This window comes from Rhinichthys klamathensis, unplaced genomic scaffold (assembly GCF_029890125.1).
Source record: "Rhinichthys klamathensis goyatoka isolate OS25496 unplaced genomic scaffold, OSU_Roscu_1.1 h1tg000114l_1, whole genome shotgun sequence".
NCBI lineage: Eukaryota > Metazoa > Chordata > Actinopteri > Cypriniformes > Leuciscidae > Rhinichthys > Rhinichthys klamathensis.
This window is the reverse complement of record NW_026606651.1, coordinates 224,870-247,606: the sequence shown is the minus strand read 5'-3', so window position 1 is coordinate 247,606 and position 22,737 is coordinate 224,870. Positions and strand designations below refer to the sequence as shown.

At 39.7% G+C, this 22,737-nt stretch overlaps 1 protein-coding gene and 1 pseudogene across 2 annotated transcripts in view; both read right to left on the bottom strand.

The window, feature by feature from the left end:
* Positions 1-17,347, bottom strand: part of sema4c (sema domain, immunoglobulin domain (Ig), transmembrane domain (TM) and short cytoplasmic domain, (semaphorin) 4C) — a 69,708-nt gene extending 52,361 nt beyond the window's left edge. The window contains exon 1 of one of the 2 annotated variants that reach the window (XM_056254678.1): positions 17,214-17,347. The gene's annotated coding sequence lies outside the window, so the exon portion shown is untranslated. Of the gene's footprint in view, positions 1-10,581; positions 11,034-17,213 lie in introns of those variants that run through there. The other variant, XM_056254677.1, reaches the window with a different exon arrangement.
* Positions 17,348-20,612: 3,265 nt separating this feature from the next.
* Positions 20,613-20,729, bottom strand: LOC130088209 (5S ribosomal RNA; annotated as a pseudogene).
* Between the last annotated feature and the right edge of the window lie 2,008 nt (positions 20,730-22,737).

Genomic DNA, 22,737 nt, shown 5'->3' with positions numbered 1-22,737 from the left:
TAGATAGATAGATAGATAGATAGATAGATAATTACACAGACAGACGGACAGATCTATCAACATCAATAGGTTAACCATTTTATTGTGCATTCCTAAAAATAGCAGCATCCCTACAAAAACACCGGCACTTCCCTTCCATCAATACTCCAGGACACATGATGCGTTCAGTCAATGCACATCATATCTGTGATATACAATCCAGCACTAATATGTAAGTCATACCTGCATCTCCAGGTACATACTAATGGAGTGAAGAGCTTCAGATTACCCATGACAGCCCTGAGCACAGCTTAACCCACGACAATAACCACACACACAATACTGCTTTGTTAACGCCGGGTGGGGAACCCCACCACCACAACAATACAAGTGCACACACAGCGTCACACGGCGATCACAAGCACAACAGCCATGAAACTCGCTCTGTCAGACACACACCTACACACACAGCAAGTGTTTTAATGGTAGGCCTGCGTTATTAATTAAATAAAAGCTCCCTGAGGGAGAGGAGGGGGTGTGTGGATTGTGTGAATTTAATCAACACACATTCAATAACAGCATCAGAAGTCTGGATGGGCAGAGAGCGAGAGAGAGAGAGAGAGAGAGAGAGAGAGAGAGAGAGAGAGAGAGAGAGAGAGAGAGAGAGAGAGAGAGAGAGAGAGAGAGAGAGAGAGAGAGAGGTAATGTCACGCTGTGTTGCCGTAGCGCTCTCTTTCAGCTTGTGGCACGATGCGATGCAACAAAACTTGATCACATTAGTCAAATCATAATGAGTGGTTTATACTAGATTGCATTATAATCAACAATGCAGTCTATCCTGCAAGCAAGCAGTGCGATCCAACAAAACTAGACCGCACCTTTTATAATCAACAAAGTAGACTATATAGCAAGCAAGGGTTGGTGAAATTAAAACTAAAATCAATCCTTTTAAATGCCACAAGTATATTTCGACAACGCCACATTATAATTTTAGATGACGGAAAAAGTATCTAAATGTAAAAATAGAGAAAATTAGCATGCATACTTAAAGGCAGGGTAGGGGATTTGATTTGTTTGGTGTTATGCTGGGTGAAAGTCTCTTTACATCCTGATAGCAATCACTATTTATATTTATACAGTACAGTATATACAGTCTGTGGAAGGCATCTGACCATAAAATGTTCATCCAATCATTGCATTTGATCCGAATGCAATCTGAAATAGATGGAAACCTGTGACGTTATATACTTGGTTTGTGACTCAATTTTATGGGTTTCAATGGCAACACTATCAACGCCTAAATGAACTGCAGCAGTGAGGTGCTACAGGTCAGAGCTCTTTAAGTTGTTTATGTTCATCATTATTGTGATGTTATGTGCTTTGAGACATGCAGTAGTTTAACGCTGTCTCTCGTCTCATGACGCTTTGCAAACTCTCTCGTGTTTTGAAGGAGACATGGCTTTGGAGACGCTCTGAAGGGAGGGGGGATCTCATGCTTTTAAAGCTAGCTTGCTATTGCTAAACGCCCCGTAAATTGCCTACCCTACCTTAAAGAATGCACTAATGGATGCTCAAAAAAATCAGATACAGTCTTAAGATTAGGTTTGCGATGCTTCTTGGAAACGCAGACCATGTCAGATAGTCATGCCCCAAAAACTTACAGGTTCATAGAAATGACTTAACAAATCACAATTCTTTTGATACATATTTTACCAGGTCTGCTTGTAGTCGACGTATACCAAATTTCACATGGCAAAATCAGTCAAATGGCCAAGAAGGTGTGTGAAACTCTGAATGTAGATGTAGACACGCTCACAGATTCAGATGAAAGATCTACATTCTGGTCCATAAGTTCCAGAAACATATGCAAAGAAATGTACATTTACACATTAGAGCACCACCCTGTGTTCAATTCGAACAAAATCTGATAGACTCAGCATCATATAGACATCCTTCAGGTATATGCCAAGTTTACGACTTGGGGGGTTACATACCAGGTGAGCAACTGCCATTGAGAAGAATAGGAATGCTATCGGATAGCTATCTCCAGAAATTAAAAATGTTCTTGACACTGCTTGTAGTGATGTGACACGACAACTATATTGGTCCCATTACAATTGACAAGACAGCCTATGCCACAAACAAAAAAATTATGGCAGCGATACAATTGTGTTGCTCTTTCACAGCATTGACGGTGTATCTGTGGGATGAAGGGGAAAGAGAAAGGGCAGAAAGGTATCCAGGGGACCTGGTCTGTTTCTCCCACCCGTCTTTCTCCATTATCCGTCAACCTCTTTTTAAGAGATGCTTTATTGATTTTCTCATGCGTGGTAGAGCCTTGGCTTACCAGGGGGGGGTTTTCTCTCTCTCTCTCTCTCTCTCTCCGCCTTTCTCAAAGTGCTGCTATACAATCATAATAAAAAGAGTTTTTCTCTCTATGGCTGCCTTTTTTGTGTGTCTGAGAAGGAACTTTGCTTAATAGGCGCAAAAAATAAGCTCCTAGATAAACTGTTCCATGTGTGCTGGAGAGGTGAGAGAGAGAGAGAGAGAGAGAGAGAGAGAGAGAGAGAGAGAGAGAGAGAGAGAGATAGAGAGAGGCAAAGGAAAAGAGAGAAGGAGCAGGCAGCACGTGGAAAGGGTCTATTACAAACACACAGGAGCACTCGGCATGAGGATCCAAGGGAAAAAAGACTCACTGGAGGGAAAAGAGATGGAGAGAGGAGCAGAAAGAGAAGGAGTGACTGAGGAGATTGATGCTGTATTTGCTGTCTGCTGGTTTGCCGTTATCTCTGTTTCTCAGGTCCCGAGTTTATGGGCGCTTCCATGCTTTGCTCCTCTATCTTCCTCTCTCTTTCGCCTCTTCTGGAAAGAAATTCTCTCTCTTTCTCAGTTTCCATTTACAGTACAAAAATAAAATAAAATTGAAATATCATTTAAATAAAACAAAAAAATAAATAAAATCGAACAAAGACAGAATTAACATTACAAGAATAAAGGAATAGAGTTCATCCAAAAAAATGCTGTCATTATTTACTCACCCTAATGTCATTCCAAACACAACACATGACTTTATGAGGAATATCCACTCTTTTCCATATAGTGAATAAGGACTGGGGCTGTCAAACTTCAAAATGACAAAAAGCACCATAAAAGTATCCCGTTCCATGGAAGAAATAAAGTCATACAGGTTTGGAACAACATGAGGGTGAATAAATAATGACAGATTTTGTTCATTTCTGGCTGAACTATTGCTGTAAGAATACTCTATTGCACAGACAACATTAAATATGATGATCGCAGTGGTTTCTGAAGGTGTGCAGCTCAAATATGAATATTGCAGATGCATATCTATCCTCCCCCAGTAGCATTTGCATTTGATCTCTCTCTTTCTTGCTATTTTATATCAGCACGCAGTCTCTATCTGCATTAGTCTCTCTCTCTGAGTGACAGAGCTAGTGTGACTGCGTGTGAGAGGCGCAGCAGGAGGTGTGCAGCATGTAGCGAACCAGGGTTAAAGGTCGTCCTGCAGAAGATGGGGGGAGGGTGAAGGGCTAAGCGCTCGCACACACTGCCTCACCAGGGTCTAATGGTCCAACAGCCTCACTATTGTTACTCCATCCTGTGGGTCTTGCACATCTGGGGGAGATCTGCTTTGGGGATCAAGCTGTAGAAACGGGTAGAGGAACCCGCCTTACACCAGGAGGCAGAGGTGTTGGGGTGGTCCGGGCCTGTGCGGGGAGATTTTTGTGGACGTATTTCCCGAGGGAAGGGGGGGAGGGTTAAGGGAAGGGGGGCGAGCCCAGCTGTGGAGCTGTTTCTGCCCCAATGGCAACACACAGCCACTTTTATTGTGTGTGAATGCTGGTGTGCTTGACTGTTTGTTCCTCTGGTGTTTCCTGCTGCTAACAGTTCAATCTTCAAGTCACACGGGAAAGAATTATGTTAAAGGGCAATGCCAAAATGAGTTAAATTGCTAAATTTTCTGAAGAACACGGCCAAAACGTGTTGTTACACTGCAACACGCCTGCACTGCTGTGCATGGTTGAAAGGGCATTGCTATGCAATTGCAAAGATTGCTAGGGTGTTGCTAAGTGGTTTCTAACTGAAAAAACCCCAATGTAGAATCTAACTACTTAAACGAAACAACTTTGGAAAGAACATTGGATCCCTTTATGGACAAAAAGCAATGATATGTAACTGAATGACACAAGGTTGAGTAAATGACGATTTAATTATAATTTTTGTACCTTTAAAAAGTAATGCACATCTCAACAAGACACATCAATCACGTCTGTTAGGGCTGCACGATTCAGAGAAAAAAAATCGAACTGTGATTTTTCTGATAAAAATTGTGATTGCGATTTAAAATGCGATAAAAAAAAATCCAGTTTTGTTGTGCTTGTTTGTAGGGCTGCACAAAAATCCAGTTTTGTTGTGCTTGTTTGTAGGGCTGCACAAAAATCCAGTTTTGTTGTGCTTGTTTGTAGGGCTGCACAATACGTCAATCATTTTATAATTTATTTAACTATTTAATTAAAATAATTACAATTTATATATCAATATGGCTATAAAATAATACTAACGTTAGCATTATTATTACCGATATCATTATTACTAAATAAAAACAAAAGAAATATTACCATAGTAATATTTCACTGTAAAAAAATAAATAAATAAATAAATATATATATATATATATATATATATATATATATATATATATATATATATATATATATATACTGTATATATACTGTATATATACATATTTAAGGCTGTTTAAATTATCCCATGATTTACTCACCCTCAAGCCATCCTAGGTGTATATGACTATTTTCTTTCGTCAAGACAAACACATTCGGAGTTATATTAAAAAATATCATTGCTCTTATAAGCTTTATAATGGCAGTGAATGGCGCTCCTGATTTTGAAGTCCACAAAAGTGCTAGCCTGGCTGTGCCCTCCTACGCACTTCCGCTCAATTTCATTTTCCTTCAGTACTACGTCTGGGATTCTGCTGTAGACTTTGGTTTTCTCCGATCAATTTTTTGTAGGGCCAATCAGCGAACAGAGGGAGTGGCTGAGAACGATGACGTTGTGCGTTATTTTGAGTTGTAGTTCAGTAATGGCAGCGGAGAAAGATGCGAGCGAAGCCATTCGGTCCGTTGTAGCAACGCTGCCGAATATTAAGAAGTTAAAGCCGGAGCAAGAACAATCTTTGCTTAGTTTTGTTTTGGCCATGATGTTGTCGCCCTCCTCCCCACGGGGTTCGACATACATCACGAGCAAACGTTAGCAATTGGTGGCAAATCCAGAGTGACTCTGGGCAGATCCAATAGTTTTAGACTTCAATAGAGTACCCGCCTACAAGGAAGTTAACGCTTGTCAATGGAGCGGTGCCAGACTCTCTGTACAAATGAAATGTATGAGAGTCTGGTAGAACCAGGCTACAAAAGTGCATCCATCCATCATAAAAGTAATCTCCAAGTAGACTCCAGGGGGTTAATAAAGGCCTTCTGAAGCAAAGCAATGGGTTTTTGTAAGAAAAATATCCATATTTAAAACTTTATAAACTAAAATAACTAGCTTCTGAGCAAATGCAGAGCTTCTTGTCCAGCAGCATTTACTGTGAACCGATCCGCTCTGAGACGCTGCAAACACCGGCGGATAATAAGCTTCACTCTGAAACACGCAGTGCATTTATTTATGTAATTACAATGACAGTCTTCGCAATTTGATAATCGCACTAAGTCATACCGCAATTTCTGATTTATTATCATTAATCGTGCAGCCCTAAACACAAATGGTGTGGGACGCGTTATGTACTTCAGTTTAAGGGTTGTCTGAATTCTAGCACCACTAATAATATGAACTGTAAAGGCTGAACAGCCCCCAACTGCTTATTTGTTCAGATGGGTTTAAAACACTGCAATTTTCACATTACAACCTGAACTGAACTGAGTACCAAATACTCTCTGAGACCATGATTTCCCCATTCCAACTCCATTGTGTGCAAAAATACACTTAAGTAAATACATTTGGCTTTTGGGGAGAAAAAAACACCCATTAATTCCAGGCAAAGGGGGATATGAAGCACCCAAACCAGATGTAAGCTCAGTAAACAACCTGAGCCCGAGATGCATTAGGGCAAACATCTGTTAGGAACGCACGAGTAGAAGAGAGCGAGAGACAGAAAAGAGCAGCGAGGGAGGAGAAAAGCTGCACTTGCTCAAAGCGAAAGCACAGACATGTGATTGCGCCTCTAAATAACATTTCTGTAAACACAATTTCCAAAAGGACATTTGGAACTGGCTCACACTAAAGGAAACCATTGACCGGTTGCTTTAATGCAGTTCAGCTCCTACCTGTGGCTGCCAGGCTTTGAATGGCGAAAAACAAAAACACGACCCTAATTTTAGGATGGATTGGAAGAAAAGCCCTGCAAACACAAACGCATACAGTCGCTCTCATACACATACAACAAATGCACAGCTTGAAAAAATCACTAGAAGAGCCTGTGGGGAAGGACACTAAAATAGCAGATGGTCGATACTGGTCATTTGCAAGCAAACGAGAGGGCCTACGCTCTCCACCTTTCCCTTCTGCGCGGCCTACATATGCAGGCTCATAAAAGACACGCAAAACTGGCCTGATGGATCCATCTCAGCACCAGGAAAACGAGCCCCTGGGCGGAAGAAGGAAAAAACGAGGTGAAGGAACGCTACCGAAAACGGGCCGGTGAGGTATAATACTAAAATAACACTGGCTTGCAGAAGAAAGAAAGTTACAGCGGTTTAGAATGACACAAGAGAGTAAACGATGACAAATGTTTGTCTATCGAAACTTGTCTTTTCTAAAATAGTCAAGCCTGTATCACTTTCACAGCTCTGTGCGGATGTGTTTCTCCACCTCTGGCCCACAGCTGCGCACACACACACACACACACACAACCATCATTCCAATATGTGTAAACACACTGGGGGATGGTGGAAAAAAGCACTACCCTTAACACAAATGCACACAAGCGGCCCTTCCATCCAAACACACGCAATTTCTTCTATATTTGCAGTGCTGCTCTTAAAACACTCTTCCCCATCCTCTTATCTAAACATCACCCATGTCCATCCCCAGCCCCTGCTGTTTTCACTCCCCCGTCTCACCATCCGCCTGCATCCACTCAGGATCACGGACTTGCCTTGACCTCTCTCCACTTTTACACATCACTCCTGAGACTCCTAGAGCACCATTGCACTCATTACAAATACAGGTGAAGGCCAGAAAACAGAGAGACTAACTAAAGGCAGAGAGGAAATGGCATATAGGAGCGCACACTGATAGAGAATAATGAGGGTTCTAGTCGAAGGGGTCGCCGTCAATACGCACGGCCACCACACATGAACTCCCGGCAGAGAGAGGGGGACAAATGACCTTTGACCCTTGTACGGAACACACTTCACAATAAGCCAGAGGACGGAAGGTGTCACGCAAGGCGAGGTATCGTGGTTGCCAATTGATTTCTATTCATTCGGCGTAGAGGTGTTTTAGGGACACAGTCACGTTGGTTATGACGGTGCGCTGCATGCGCTAACTGAACAACAGTGTCCGCAAAACCACACTATTATAACAAGACCCAAGGCCAGAACATTTGCTTCATGATGTCAGGGATGTAATCCAATAATTCATTCATGTGATATGAGTTCCTGCAGGGGCAGATAGCAAGCGCTCGGGACGACTTAGAAAAGAGGCTTTGAATTCCATACAGGTACTCGTGATGGCTCTGTGCAATCCGAATGTTGTTGACATTATAATGCGATTTTGATGCACTTCAACTGAGAGTTGTGACCGCGTTCGTGATGATCCAATTAATATGGATGGTTTATTCCTGGCATTTTACCAGGAATGCATCTTTACAGTTGCATAAAAGGTCAAATTGTGGTTTAAATCTAGTCAAACAGCTTTTTAAGCCCAAGGATAGCACTTATTTTGCAAGAAAATACACTGTAAACGTGAACATGCAGCTAAAAAAAAAAGACTAGTAGATATTTCTACCTGATCTGAGCCTTTAAAATTCTTACATTGGAGAAACCGCTATTATTCAGTCATTAGAAATAGTTTCTTTGAACTGGATCAAACCGGTTAATTTAGATGTTACTCCATGAAGAACATTTTCACATGAACTGACCTCTCTTTAAATAGTCGGAGATCAAAGTCTGAATTTTAGGAGTTGGAATTCAACATTCCAGATTCTAGACTGGATGATCAGAATACTAATAGCTTTTCCTGTCCTTGTGAATCCCTCATGTCAATGTGTGTGTGTCTGTGTGATTCAGTTTTAGGTACTATTGACTAAGGAAGGATGCGAGTCTATTGTGGCACAACAATGAGAAGATCTTCCCTCCAGGAGCCCAATTTGACTCTCAATGGATTTGAGGAACATCTGGGCTGAAGGGGTGACAGTGTATGGTCCCCCAGCAAGCTATTCCCTGCCAGTTGCATTTAATGCGGGAACACTGTCCAGGACAGGCTGGGAACAAACATGAATGGAGCACATTTATACAGTTACTGCTCTCCTCTCCTTCCACTGTTCATTAACAGACAATGACGAGAGCGTATGACAGCCCTACGTCACAATAATAAAGAGCTTTGTTCGAGGCTTCCAGTATCCTCTATGCTTACACTGTATGAACCATTATAATAAACAATCAATTGTTCTTGGATGTGATGATACACACTGACCTCATTATTTCACATATACACAACCACAATCTATAAAACCCCACTGACATCCATTGCTCTCAACCTGTATAAACCTTTTGTCATTTAAATTTGGGGGGGGGGGGGGGGGGGGGGGGGGGGGTCCACCCAAAAAAAATGAAAATTCTATCATTTACTCACCCTCATGTCATTACAAACCTGTATGACGTTTTGGTCAAAACTGTTTGGTTACCAACATTCTTCAAAATATCTTTGTTTGTGTTTTGCAGGTAAAAATGTCATACAGGTTTGGTTTGGAACAACATGAGGGTGAGTACATTTTGGGGTGAACTATCCCTTTAAGACATTATTTGAACCTCATAAGAGGACCCCTCACAAAATGCGCACACACACAAACACACACTTCTCCCTGAAAAATAAATGAAAAGGTATTGTTCACCCAAAAACAAAAAGAACATTCTGTAATCATTAACTCACCATCAATCCAAACCCCATGACTGATTGATATTTTCCATGCAGTAGAAATATATGATAAATAAGGGTCACAACAAGAGTATAATAAAAGTCGTCACTTCAAAGACTCCGGAAAAAAACCCAATAGGTTTGTGTGACAAACAGGCATTTTTTTTGTGTGAAAAAAATTAAGTCCTCACATTCATCCTCACGCTTATTGATGAATTCATTAGGGAACTACCTATGTCCGATTCATGAATAAATAATTGATCGCAGTCAAAAAATGTTTAATTCCATTCACAAAGTTGATCTAAATGATTTGTTTACAAATCAGACTGATCTGATTCTGGAGTTCAATTGATCAACTTGCTGTTAACAGCTCAATAGAGGGGAAGATCACTGAATAATGACTTAAATTTCACGACTGCTACTGTAAATCTTCGGAAGACTTGGGATGTGTACAACTTTTATGGCGATTTACATCTTATTTTAGATCTTCAGTCACGTTTTATTGTCAATGCATGGAAAAACAGTGTTTCTCCAAAATGTCTCTTTTTGTGTTCCACAGTGGAAAGAAAGTCATAAGTTCTTGGAGCTACATAAAGGTGAGTAAATAATGACAGTATATCTTATTTTTAGTTTAACTGTCTCTTTGACCATTTCTTGCATGAATGAGCACCCAGCCATATGAAAACACCAGTGTCCACTTCATGCTGTAATTACTGTAATATCCAGTATGCAGTGCGCACTTATTTCATTACAGACGACCAGTCTATATGAAACGAAGGAATACGCACTCTGTAAGATGTGTCACAGCTGGTGGTGGTCAATATCCGACATCACTTCTAGGCTATATATAATTTCCAGAAAATACCATCATCGCTTAAACCTGTCACTAAATAATGATCAAGCGTTTTGAAAGAAGCGTTTTATTGCGCTGTGAACGTGGCAGGGACGTTGTAATTGCATTAAGAAAAAAGTGCTGATGTTGGGCTTTAAATATAGTAGGCTATACAATCCCATCGCATATGCAACAAACAATCAGCGTTTGTTCACTCACTTAAATCTGGCACATAAAGATGTTAGTATCTTATTTGTTTTTACGTTGAAATGCGTGTCCAAACAAGACCGCACTGCGTTTTCGCCAAAGTGACACAAACTGACATCTAAATTTAATACAATCATCTTTAGTTGGGGTTTAAAACTTATCAAAACAATATGGCAACAGTTGGAGCTCCGCCGACTGAACGACTGGCTGACTTAATGACGGTATCAAATATCCTTTCCACCCCCATCCCTTTTAACAATAAACGACATTTACAAAAAGCACTAATTACGCGACGTTGTGACGTCAATTTATAACAGAACGGAACGCTGTAATAATAGAACGCTGCAATAATCCAGTTGTATTTGTATTGGAGGCGTCAAACTTACCTCTGGCGAGTCAGTGCGTAACGCTCACGGACTGTCAGCGCGTCCAAAAACGCACGAAAACGCACCCAGCGCTTGGTCTCAGAGAACCAGCATTTCAAAACGAGCCCAACAAAATCCACATTTCCCAAAGAAAGACTCAGCTCCTTGTGTTTTCCCGCATGCTTGCTTTCTTGACGTCTAGGGGAGCGAGCGAGCGGCGCGATGGTCGGTGTCGGTTTACGCAGCGCAACTCTCTCCGTTCACTCCCTTTGTAGTAGTTCTAGAGAGGGAGGGTGTATTAAACCCGTCCAGATCCACTTCTTCAAAGCGGTTCCCCTCCGTCTCAGCAACTTAAACCCCGCGCCCTGCTAAAGTGAAGCTCTGTGAGAGAGACAAAGGTAGCGGATGGGAAGCGCAGCTCCAGTACGCCACACACACACACATACACACACACATACACACTGCACTGGAGGATATACTGCCTCCTGATGGGTATCGGGAAAGCGATGAGGCGGACCGGTGGCTCACAAAAGCAGTACAAACAGGTCTCCGCCCCAATCGCCCTGTCCTGTACGGGAACGGGCCCGGAATATCATCATAATCAGGCGAAGTGAAGTATTTGTCATTCTCTAATGGACTTATGTGCTGTAGCCTACTACATTATTTTAATGAATTTTTCTAACATTTACAGTTACCTTTCATACAAGCTATATAGTAAATGTAAAAAATACGAATTAAGTAGACCTATGTATTTATATTGTAACATGAGCATTGTAATACAAACTCTTTTTAACCAGAAATAGAGATGCAGTAAAAAATGCTATACATTTTTACAGGAAAAAATAATAATGTAAAAATGCTACAGCAAAATCTTGACTTAAGTTACCTTACAATTACAGTGAATATATTCGATTTAACATGATAAAACATGTAATCTTACAATACAATGTTTAAAGTTTTGGAATAATTTACATTTAAAATATATATAAGTAAATTATTGTAAATATATATATATATATATATATATATATATGTGTGTGTGTGTGTGTGTGTGTGTGTGTGTGTGTGTTTGTGTGTGTGACATGTATATGTGTGTGACACATCACATAATTTGTGCTTCACATCTGATAATATTCTATAGTAATAATATTAAATTTGCTATTCTTTTTTATATCCGTTTAAATTATATGGTTCAATATATGTGAAATATATGGTTTGCTGTAAATACAGTTAAGAATTAAAATATACAGACAGACGGATAGATAGATAGATAGATAGATAGATAGATAGATAGATAGATAGATATGCATGTCTGGGGTTATGTTTAAAACATTAGAGATGCAGCAACAGGAAGCAAAACAACAGCCCTAGGATAATCCAGTATATTCTCATTTTAGTAGATTCAATGGATTATGGCCAGTCTCTGCATTTTAACACTTGAATAAATCTGTCTGTCTGCATCCTCAGCTTAACAATCTCCCACGTAATATACACTATACTTAGAGATAAGCATCTTGCCTTTGCCAAAGCCAAAGAAAATATCTCCAAAGGATTAACCTAAATTATGTGAATTTAAACATCGCAATGAAAGAAAAGCGTATTCAAATGTCTCTCAACCTTGTGTGTCTCTTTTCTACATTTCTTTAGAAAAGCACATAACCAATTATACTTCATCTTCAACTGTACTAGTGGACCCTGCATGTAGGATAGTCAAGGGACTGCAGCAGATCTGAATGAGGAGGGGTCTTTCTAGAACATTTGGACTGGCTTCACTTGAGTAGACGAACTAAACGTGTACAACTGCAGTTGAGACACTCAATTATGGGCAGTGCTTCCTCTAGTGTAATCATAATGGAAATCTTCATTATATTTCTGAGTGACACAGGCTACTTAAATAAAAGCGTCCTGCCCCAGAGGCCCCTCAGATTCACGAATAAAAGCCTTGAGTGCGGGCGCTGGGAACGGAGCAGGCATAGATATCATTTAGAATCTGTTTGGATGAGGATTTACTCTGGGAGGCGAATCTAATGGATAATGGACACCGGTCCACAGCGGGACCCAGGAGACCAAACAGAAAACCCTTCACATTATAACAAAAACAATCTCCATCAATGCCAAGTCACATGGTGAAATGTACAATTGCCACGGTATGTGCATGGAGAACCTATAAAGGTTAATTTGATATGAGAAAAAGGGTTTGATTTGTTTTTCTGCATCGTGAGATGTTTCAATAGATTATCTACTGGGAATATTTATGTTGATAAGACACGGATACCAGTAACAAACACTGCTGCTATGACCATAAAGTTGTTTCTCTGGACCACAATTAATGCCATTTCTTAGATATTGTAAATAAACTGAATGCAAAATGGAGATGTTTGATTGCAAGTACCCTTTGCCTTCATAGTGCTGCAATGTTATATGCTTCTTATGGAATATCATTAAATAAATAGCATTAAGCAATACATAGTGAAACAACCCTGTCGCTTGCATCACTGCGAAGGGTTTACGTGCAAACCTTATATACCTGGCTTTATTTTTGTAAAGGTTTTGCCCTTGATGGAAGGATTATCAGGGGTTATTCTCAATTCAGATCAAGATATGGACAAGGGTGAGTCTTATTGATACACGCTGAACCTTGAGGAGATGCTGCCTTTTGAGTAAAAAAACAAAAAACAAACCTTTCAGCACTCTACTGAAATGCAGAATCACTTTTTGAGTGAGAGCCGACTTTGTATCTATTCACAGTTCCTGCTTCAGCAAGGTTGTATTAGTCATGTGGAACAAGCACAGCTTGGAATATAGCACACGAAGCAGACAAATGTGGAAACTAGGCCAGGACAAAGAGGTAAGGTGTACACTCATTAGGATGGGGACCAGAGGTCTCTTCCCCAAAGCTACAGCTATAGATATATTACTACTGCTCATTTGTTCTAATTTAAGCCCAAACCACAGTGCTGAAAGCATGCACAGTCATGATAGCGAAAATACAGTATATGACCACACAACTTCACTAACAAGGTTAGATTTACTCATTCTGTAGGTGAATGCAGTGCATACGAGAAGACAGTACTCAGATCTGTGAATCAATGAAGAACCTTGCGATGCACAATACTGTATATGGTTGACGTTTGGGCACTTTAATCACAAATAAGTTAGAGTGATGCTCACTACATTAAAGTTCTCTCTCTGCTTTAGAGAGAGAGAAAGAGAAGAAAAAGATTATGATCGTTTCTTTAGCCGCCTTTCTACCGTCGGGCCCAGCACTGGTCCTACATTTCTGGGGGCTCTAAGCAAAACTTTGTAAGGGGGCTCCTGTCAATGCATTCATAAAAACCCTAAAATGACCCCGTACCCCTTAATATGTTCTTTCAGAGCAGTTTCATTGTCAACCAATAGTGAGTTGAAACAGTCAGTAATACCATAAAACGACAAACAATGGGACAAATACAATAGAAAAAATAAAATAAAAATAGAATATAAAAATAAAATAGAAAATATATATTTTTTGCCTATAGCCAATACAGATATTGAATTAAAATAAAACTGTGTATAGTCTTCACCGTATGAATTAAATAAATTACATATTACATTGATTCTTATTAAAGTTACTAAAGTTATTCAGTGAAGAGCAGTAAATGATTCTCTCTTTTTCTTTTGTTGTTTGATTAACATTAAATGTTATGACAGCAGCAGGTTTATTAGGCTGTTGTCACTTTAAAACACAAAAGCACAGATCTAATATGCTGATAAGCATTCGATTACAGAGCTCACAACTACAGAGAAACTGGTAACCAGGCAACAGACAAGTGACAGTTGTGACGTCACTACACACATTCTGGGCCGAGGATGGTTTGTAAACGTGCCGTGCCAAAACCAGGTTCAAGTGGAAACATAACTGGAACCGTTCCTTACGGTTGTTAGAAACCGTTTGGCCCAACGGTGGAAAAGCAGCTTTTGTTCTAAAATTGTTAAATAAAAAAGATTTCTAGATACATTTAAAAGCATTTCTGTGCACATTTCTTTCTTTTTAGGTCAAATCAGATCAAACTCATACACAAATTGTATCTTGCTATCATGTTGTGGGTAACTTTATCAAAAATAAAAATAAATAAACTGTATTACAATAGAACAATTTAAACTTAATTTAAACTTAAATTAAATTATGTAATGAACTTTATTCAATGTATCTAATCAAGGGTTTAATGCATCAGCTGATCAATATAATTTAGTAAAAATATGTTTTCCCATTTAAATAATGTCATCCCACTTTAATTATTATTCAAGACAACTAAAAGAATAAAAAAATTTAAAATAAAGGATTTAATTTTTATTTATATAGCACATTTAATGCAAGCTGTTGCCCAAACTCCTTCACAATCACTAAAAGAAATATAAAAATAAGAGAAGTACAGAGAAAAAAAGAAATAAAATGCACACAACATAGACAAGGTAATGATCAAATACCAATCATGAAGATGCCCAGGAAGTCTTTAAAAAATTTGCTTTTAACATGGCCTTAAAATTTTGGTAGTGACTTTACTAACCTTATAGAAAGAGGGAGATCATTCCAAAGTTTTGGGTCCGACACGGGAAAACGCCCTGTCGCCCTTATGTTTGTACTTTGTTCTGACAACACAGAGAAGATTTTGATTTTCGGATCCCAAAGATCTAGATGGATTATAAAATGTCAGCATACTAGAAAGATAAGAAGGGGCAAAATTGTGTACAATTGCCAAAGTTCTACACTCCAGATTCTTGACGATATAAAGGCTTATTTATTTATATATATATATACTGTATATATATAAAAAAATCTATTTCAATTTATAACATGACCCTCATATTGTTTTGTTTTTCTCGACCATAACACCAAACTCAATTAATTATCATCTATTGGCATAATCCCATTTGGCTGCATTCACCATAAATGCATGCATTTCATCAAATGCATATGGGCGCGCATGATCTTAAAAGTCGTAACTTTGTCCCAACAGCTAAATAAATCTAGAGCGACAAGAGCATTTCCATTGCAGCCTGACTCCCAGGAGTGATGTGGATAGGCTAGCCGTTCCTGTCGTCTGACTCTATTTACCTGCAGCCGAAAGAGAAACGCTGCCAGGTTCAGCTACAGTTCAGGGAGAGAGCCAACACGCTCAGTTCTGGATGACAGGCCTGGAATTGACTTGCACTAGAGCACAGCAGGAAGATGATAGCAGAGCTATCGCAAGCGTTGCTATAAGCTAATCTAGAGCAATTAAATGAAAACAAGAAAATAGCACAAGAAAGCTTGAATATATGGTTTTGGGGTGGGGGGTGGATGGATCCTCGGCACTGCAGAATTAGATAGAAATTGGGAAGAAAACAAGAAGATCAAGGACTGCGTACCACTGCAGGATATAAGGAAGCTAAATCCTATCGTGGCTTTAATATGTTGAATGGGTTACTGCAGATTTTTGGCATCATACGGATGCAGAGACACACTTTCAAACGGAATGAATGCTGATGAGAACTTGTTTTAGTCCTCGGGTTTAGGTAAACAGCGAGTATCTGGCACAGCATGTACAGGCCTAATTAAGCCTTGCTTATTCACACAACTCTTTGGCCAATGCTGAAATCACCAAGCCACTCATTTCGCATGCAAGAAAGAGCGTGTTGCAAAGAGAATTTTGCTATCACTAATGCATCATCTGAAAGCTGGGAGGTTTCACAGGATACGGATACTTTGGACAGCTGTGGTAATTCCTTCTGTCTGGCACTGCTCTTGCTGCCAAAGCGGTGATGAATTCATTGAATGCTTGAATAAGTTCAGATATGAAAGAACCGCCTGAGATGTTCTGGCAACTTTTCATCCTGCACCAAAAACTAGCTCAGATCTTTCAGATCACACATGGAGCCCTGCCCAACTTTTTGAAGATTCATGCACAAAGTTGCACTGGCACCATGTCGTCCGTAATCTCGGAACGGAGAGTGCTGTGAGGGCTTTCCAAGAAAGTCAAATCTGTTAAAGATACGGTCAACCAGAAGGGTAATTTCAAATTAAGCATGATTGCATCTTTGCTAAAGGCGTTGTGGTAGCGTTCACAGAACAGAGAGTTCAAATGACCTCAAACATTGACAACAGAAGGGAGAGGATGGATTCTCTTTCACAACAACAGCTTGTTCTCATTTGAGTTAACACTTTATAAACACCTGAAAAGAAACAGATGCCCTTTTCAGTGAAAGCTGAAACTAAGGACCAATGTCCCATGATGCCATGTCAAAACATCCGATATGCGGTTTTCTTTGCTTCTCTTCCTCTCTTTATCTTTCCCTGTGAGTTGGTATTTGTGCACGGTGATGTTAGAAGTGCAGAAAAATAACATGATGGATTGCAAAGCATCTACAGCTGCGAGACGCCGGCCAACAGCATCTAATCATGTCAGAGCAATGAAACCCTTTAATGAGGTCCTTGGATCAAGTAAGGGCGAACTACTCAATCTTAGCTCTTAAAGGTGAAATGACTCATTTTTTGGCACACGCATCAGCAAAGTGGACTGCAGAAATAGTGACTATTTTCACACAGGTTTCCTGGACAAAGTATTTTAACATCCAAAAGCACACATCAACTTCGGTCAGACAGCAATATGTATTTGGGACTTGCTTGACCTTACCAATTTTGAGGGCCAGTCTAAGCCATATTCTTGAGCAAAATGATGCACTGTAACAGCACCCCATCTCATGGTTCCGTCCTGATCCCATTTCCCTCTCTCCTCTTCAATATTTTCTTGTCTCTTCTTGAACGGTCCAATCTGAATAAAAAGAACCCCCCAAAACATGCATTACCATTCAAAAACATTGGGTTTTGTATACTTATACTCACCAAGGCTGCAATTATCTGATCATATTATTACAATTTTAAATCACTTTTTGTTTTGTATTTTAATTTATCTTCAAAAAATAATTGATTCCTGTGATGCAAAGCTGAATTTCCAGCATCATTACTCCAATCACATGATCCTTCAGAAATCATTCTAATATGCTGATTTTCTGCTCAAGAAAAAAAACTTATTATAATCAATGCTAAAAACATTTGTGCTGCTTAATTATTTTGTAAAAAACATGATACATTTTTAAGAATTCTTTGATGAATAGAAAGTTCAAAAGAACAGCATTTATTTGAAATAGAAACAATATAAATGTCTTTACTGTCTCTTTTGATCAATTTAATGCATCCTTGATGAATAAAAGTATTAACAAATGATCCCAAACTTTGTAACGACATTGTGCAAAATGCATAATTTCAAAACAAAATGCAGTTATAATTTCAATTTTTTTCATAAAGAAAGCCAGTAGCATTTCGTTAACAAAAATGTAAGGTCAGCACTTCATTTTATGTATTCACGTTTCTTTTACCAAATACACATTCATTGGAGATCATAGTGCTGACTTTACATTTCCGTTGACATATCCAATTGGCTTTTGTTTTTCTGTGTACAAACTGCAATAAAACAGCATTCTGTCATTAAACACTACAAATCATGTCAGTCCACAAAATTAATCAGGTTACACATGGCGCCCCATAGGTTTTAGGGTTATTTCAGTCTTTAGGGAAATATTGAACCCCATCCGACTTTGTGATTGTTTTGTGTAGCAGATCTAACAGACCGAAACTCTCTCCTGTCATCTTGACATACAGCACCTGTGAATAGGTCATCCGCCACACGAGGCGGATCTTTGAAGAGATGTTACAAGAAGATAAATAAACGGTTTATTTATTTATTTTGTTCCTTCCTGCCCTCTCTCATTAACCCTGCGAGACATCTTGATGAATGGCTCTGTAGCGATTCACAGGTGCCCAATTTACTCTCTGTTTTTGCAGCAGCATTTTGAAGTGTCATTTCGGATTAGTTCATCACTCATTCATGCACCGAAACACCAGACTCACACTCCATCAGCGCTCGCAATTAATAAAACACAAGAGAAATGTTCCATCTACGGTAAGTTTCAACTATACAATTAACAGTTATAGCGTCGTCGATGAACCATATATGAGCAGTGAAATGGAATTGTGAAGTTTGAAGCTGTGTACAGATACATCTCCCCGCTCGTCTGCGAGTTTTTATCGCTACATTGGCTGTCTGACAGAAACCCAGGTCTCCTAAAATGACGAGCTGTCACTCGGCATTACATAACCGGTTGAAGTGTATAGTGATTTTTTCATGCGGGTACGCAGGAAGGGGCCTGATGTATTTGAGATGTGGGTGGTATTTTTCAATATTGGCAGAAAGTACCGAAACTCATTAACATCTGAGAAAGGCATTAAAAGACGTCGGGAGGAGATGAGTTAGACACTTTGTGGCTCCAGCAGGAAATTACATGCCCATACTACACGATTTCTCGTGAGTGGCACATCCATTTTTTTTTTAAACGCACATTTCACTTTAAAGTCATTTTCGCAGCAGAAATTTTAAATAAACGTACAAACACACAGCTGGGTGGCCGCTCCGGGATGATTCTGAGAGGTAAGCCTAGAATTATGAGGCTCAAAGGGGAAGATTGTGTTTAGAATTCATTTGCACAATTACAAATTGATGAGAGCATGTTAATTCCATCTGATAATGTTTAATTAGATTTGAATATGCAGAGACGCTGTTAAATATTGTACAAGGGTGCAGTCAGTCACTCACAGATAAAAACGTAAATCCGCACCATGTGCCATTTCTCATTCTTCGGAGCAGCTCGGATGGAGTCGCCTGGGATGGATTATTCGCTCATCAGAGAAGATGATGAGACGTATCACAGATTCGCAACTGAGAATTCGTGTTTTCGACTACAACCAAGGCCAATGCTCAGCTGAAGTCACGTTACCGCGTTGCGCTATTCAAATGTCTTGTGGGACGTAACTAGAAAAGTTGCGAGCACATTTGGACCGTGTTCGAGACTAACTGGGTTGAATTCCCTTTGGCTGCTCCATTGTGCAGCACAGTGAAAAGTGCTGAGGGAGGCATGTTGGGTAGACTCAGGGGACTATACCGGCTCTCTGTTCCACCCTAGCCAGCCTGTCTCTGGCTGTCTGCTCACTTTAATGAGCAGACACACACACACACGAACAGTTGCTTCACATCACAGAGCACTCTGATGATAACACAATCCATTAGAATTCAGCTAAGCCCACAAGTTCTATTAGAACTCCAATGGTAGTTCAAAGAGAAAATGTTCTAATTCCAAAACTCACCGTGTTCCGAGATAGAGGGGACCATTGATGTCAGGCCAGATGAAATTTCACCTGCGAACCTGGGTGGTAATGTTAAAGGAAATGAAAATGCTAATTCACTCATCATTTACTTTTTACCCTGGAACATAAAAGGACATTTTTCAAAACAATATCACAGTCAGTTGTTTCAATACAAATGCACATAAATGAGGACTGGGGCTGTCGAGTTCAGAAAAAGCAGTCCATGTGACTTGTGTATTATATTCTAAGTCTTCTGAAACCATACAACAGACTGAAATTAATTTGACATATTCGCTAAAAAAATCGTTCTTAGTTTTCCTTAGCAGAGAGAACGAATTGCTCTTGGAGTCAGATCTTTTAATAATAATAATAATAATTCATTACATTTATATAGCGCTTTTCTAGGCACTCAAAGCGCTTCACATGTAAGGGGGAATCTCCTCAACCACCACCAATGTGCAGCATCCACCTGGATGATGCGACGGCAGCCATATTGCGCCAGAACGCCCACCACACACCAGCTTACTGGTGGAGAGGAGACAGAGTGACGAAGCCAATCAGTGTATATATATATATGGGGATGATTAGGAGGCCATGATGGACAGAGGCCACTGGGCAAATTTGGCCAGGATGCCGGGGTTACACCCCTACTCTTTCGAAAGACATCCTGGGATTTTTTATGACCACAGAGAGTCAGGACCTCGGTTTAACGTCTCATCCGAAGGACGGTGCTCTTTGACAGTATAGTGTCCCCGTCACTATACTGGGGCGTTAGGACCCACACAGACCACAGGGTGAGCGCCCCCTGCTGGCCTCACTAACACCTCTTCCCCTCTTCCAGCAGCAACCTGGTTTTCTCAGAAGGTCTCCCATCCAGGTACTAACCAGGCTCAGCCCTGCTTAGCTTCAGTGGGCAACCAGTCTTGGCCTACAGGGTGATATGGCTGCTGGGAAGCCATATGGCTGCTTTTTAAATAAATAAATTTATCCAGTTCACAAAACTGGTCTGAATGATTCATTCATAAATCAACATGTTTCGGATCTCTAGTTCAGCTCATTGATTCAATGAGAACAAATGGTAACACTTTATTTTGATGGCCCCTTTTGAACATTCTGTTGACTATGGCTGCGTCCCAATGCGCCTACTTATACTACCCCCTTAAAGTATGTACTCTTTTTGTGAAGAAAAAGTACATACTTTTGAGTGTGTAGCAAAAGAGTAGGCAAGCTTTGGGACATACTACTTCGTCATCTTTAATGGACAGCTCTGTCGCGTGCACCCTGTCACCGTAAACTGCGCTGTCAATCATCTTGTTAAAATCCTCCATTCAATCTAATATAATTTCTTACTGTTTCGGAGAGAAATGTTGTAGCACGTTCACCAGCCAGTCGTGGGTCTTTCATGCGGAGACTCTCCTCATGTTTGCAATTTAAATATAATGATGCATTTAAAGTCCCCATGAAATCAAAATTGACCATACTTACTTTGTTTGCCTAAATTGATCGTTTTGTGGTGAACAATTCATCCATGCAAGTCAATCCACACAAAAAAAATGTTTTGGCTTCGTAATCTTTAATCAAATTTTGAAAATGCCCCTCCCCTCTGCATTGGAGGACCTTGCCCGATGACGTAGGCTTTACGGTTTGGGTGTCTGCTTAACATCCATAACCACGCCCCTCCAACTGACAGTAGACAGGCTGAATGAAAACACCTACTTTTCTAGATCCAATCAGGTGCTAGTTGGAAAAAAAGCCAAAGCCACGCCCACTATTTTGCCTCATTTAGTATTCCGTTTCTCTCGGAAATACGTCACAACACTGGAGAAAAGTCGTTTGCAACTTCCGGTTCACGGGGACTTTAAAAGTTAATGGCTAAACGTATTTTTACAAAAGTTCACAATGCTGCTGCAGATGCAATATAATTTGGCCAAAATTGAAAAAATACTTTTTCGTCAGGTTAGATACTGATAATTAATCACTCAAACCCCTTTATCTAAACCTCTCTACACCGCCGGACTCGGACTCAACCTCCATGTCTGTAGTTTTTTAACACTTTTCACTCGTGTTTGTAGTTCTAGCCGAATCCTCGTCCAACGCGCGATGGGTTGTGGGCAATTTTAGCCGTTAGAGTGCACATCGATCTGCACTTCGGATTAATAGTAGACCATCCGGGTCTCTTTGGAACACTCATTTCAATGTACTAATTCTATTTCCGAATACTATTTAGGATCGATAGTATGCCAATTGGGACGCAGCATATAAGGACATTTGCTACTACATGTCAAATAACTCTCATTAGAGTATTAGTAGACTGTCTGTTTAATATCTGCTAACATTTTATTGTGATGCTCCTCCAACAGTCACTTTGAAAGTACGTCAACTTATTCTAACCCATATAACCTACCAATCTAAAACTCTACTAACACTCTACTGAAAGTTATTAGACATAGGTGCAATGTTACTTATAGTGAACAGAATGTGTTAAAGGGATCATCAGAATAAAGTGAAACTGAACTAATTGTTCTTTGGAGTCAGATCTTTTCAGTGAATCAAACTGGTCTGAATGATTCATTCATGAATCAAAATGAACTCACTAATTCAATGATCCGGAAGCTCAATGAACAATAGCATGTTACATTTCAGAACAAAGCTATTTTATATCTTCAGACTTGGAATATAACAAGTCATTTGGACTGATTTTATGATACTTTTTTTTTTTTAAGCTTGAAACCTCGGCACCATTCATTATAATTCCATGGAAATGAACGACTAGTGTATTATTGAACATTTCTGCATTTGTGCTCAATTCAGAAAGAAAGTCACACATGTTTTGAATATAACATAAGGGGGATGACAGAGTTTACATTTTTTGGGTAAACTAATCTTAAACAGTACATGTTTTTTTTTTTACTTGAGCTGATCAAACGCTGGCCTGGTCAGACATCCAAATGATTCTGAAG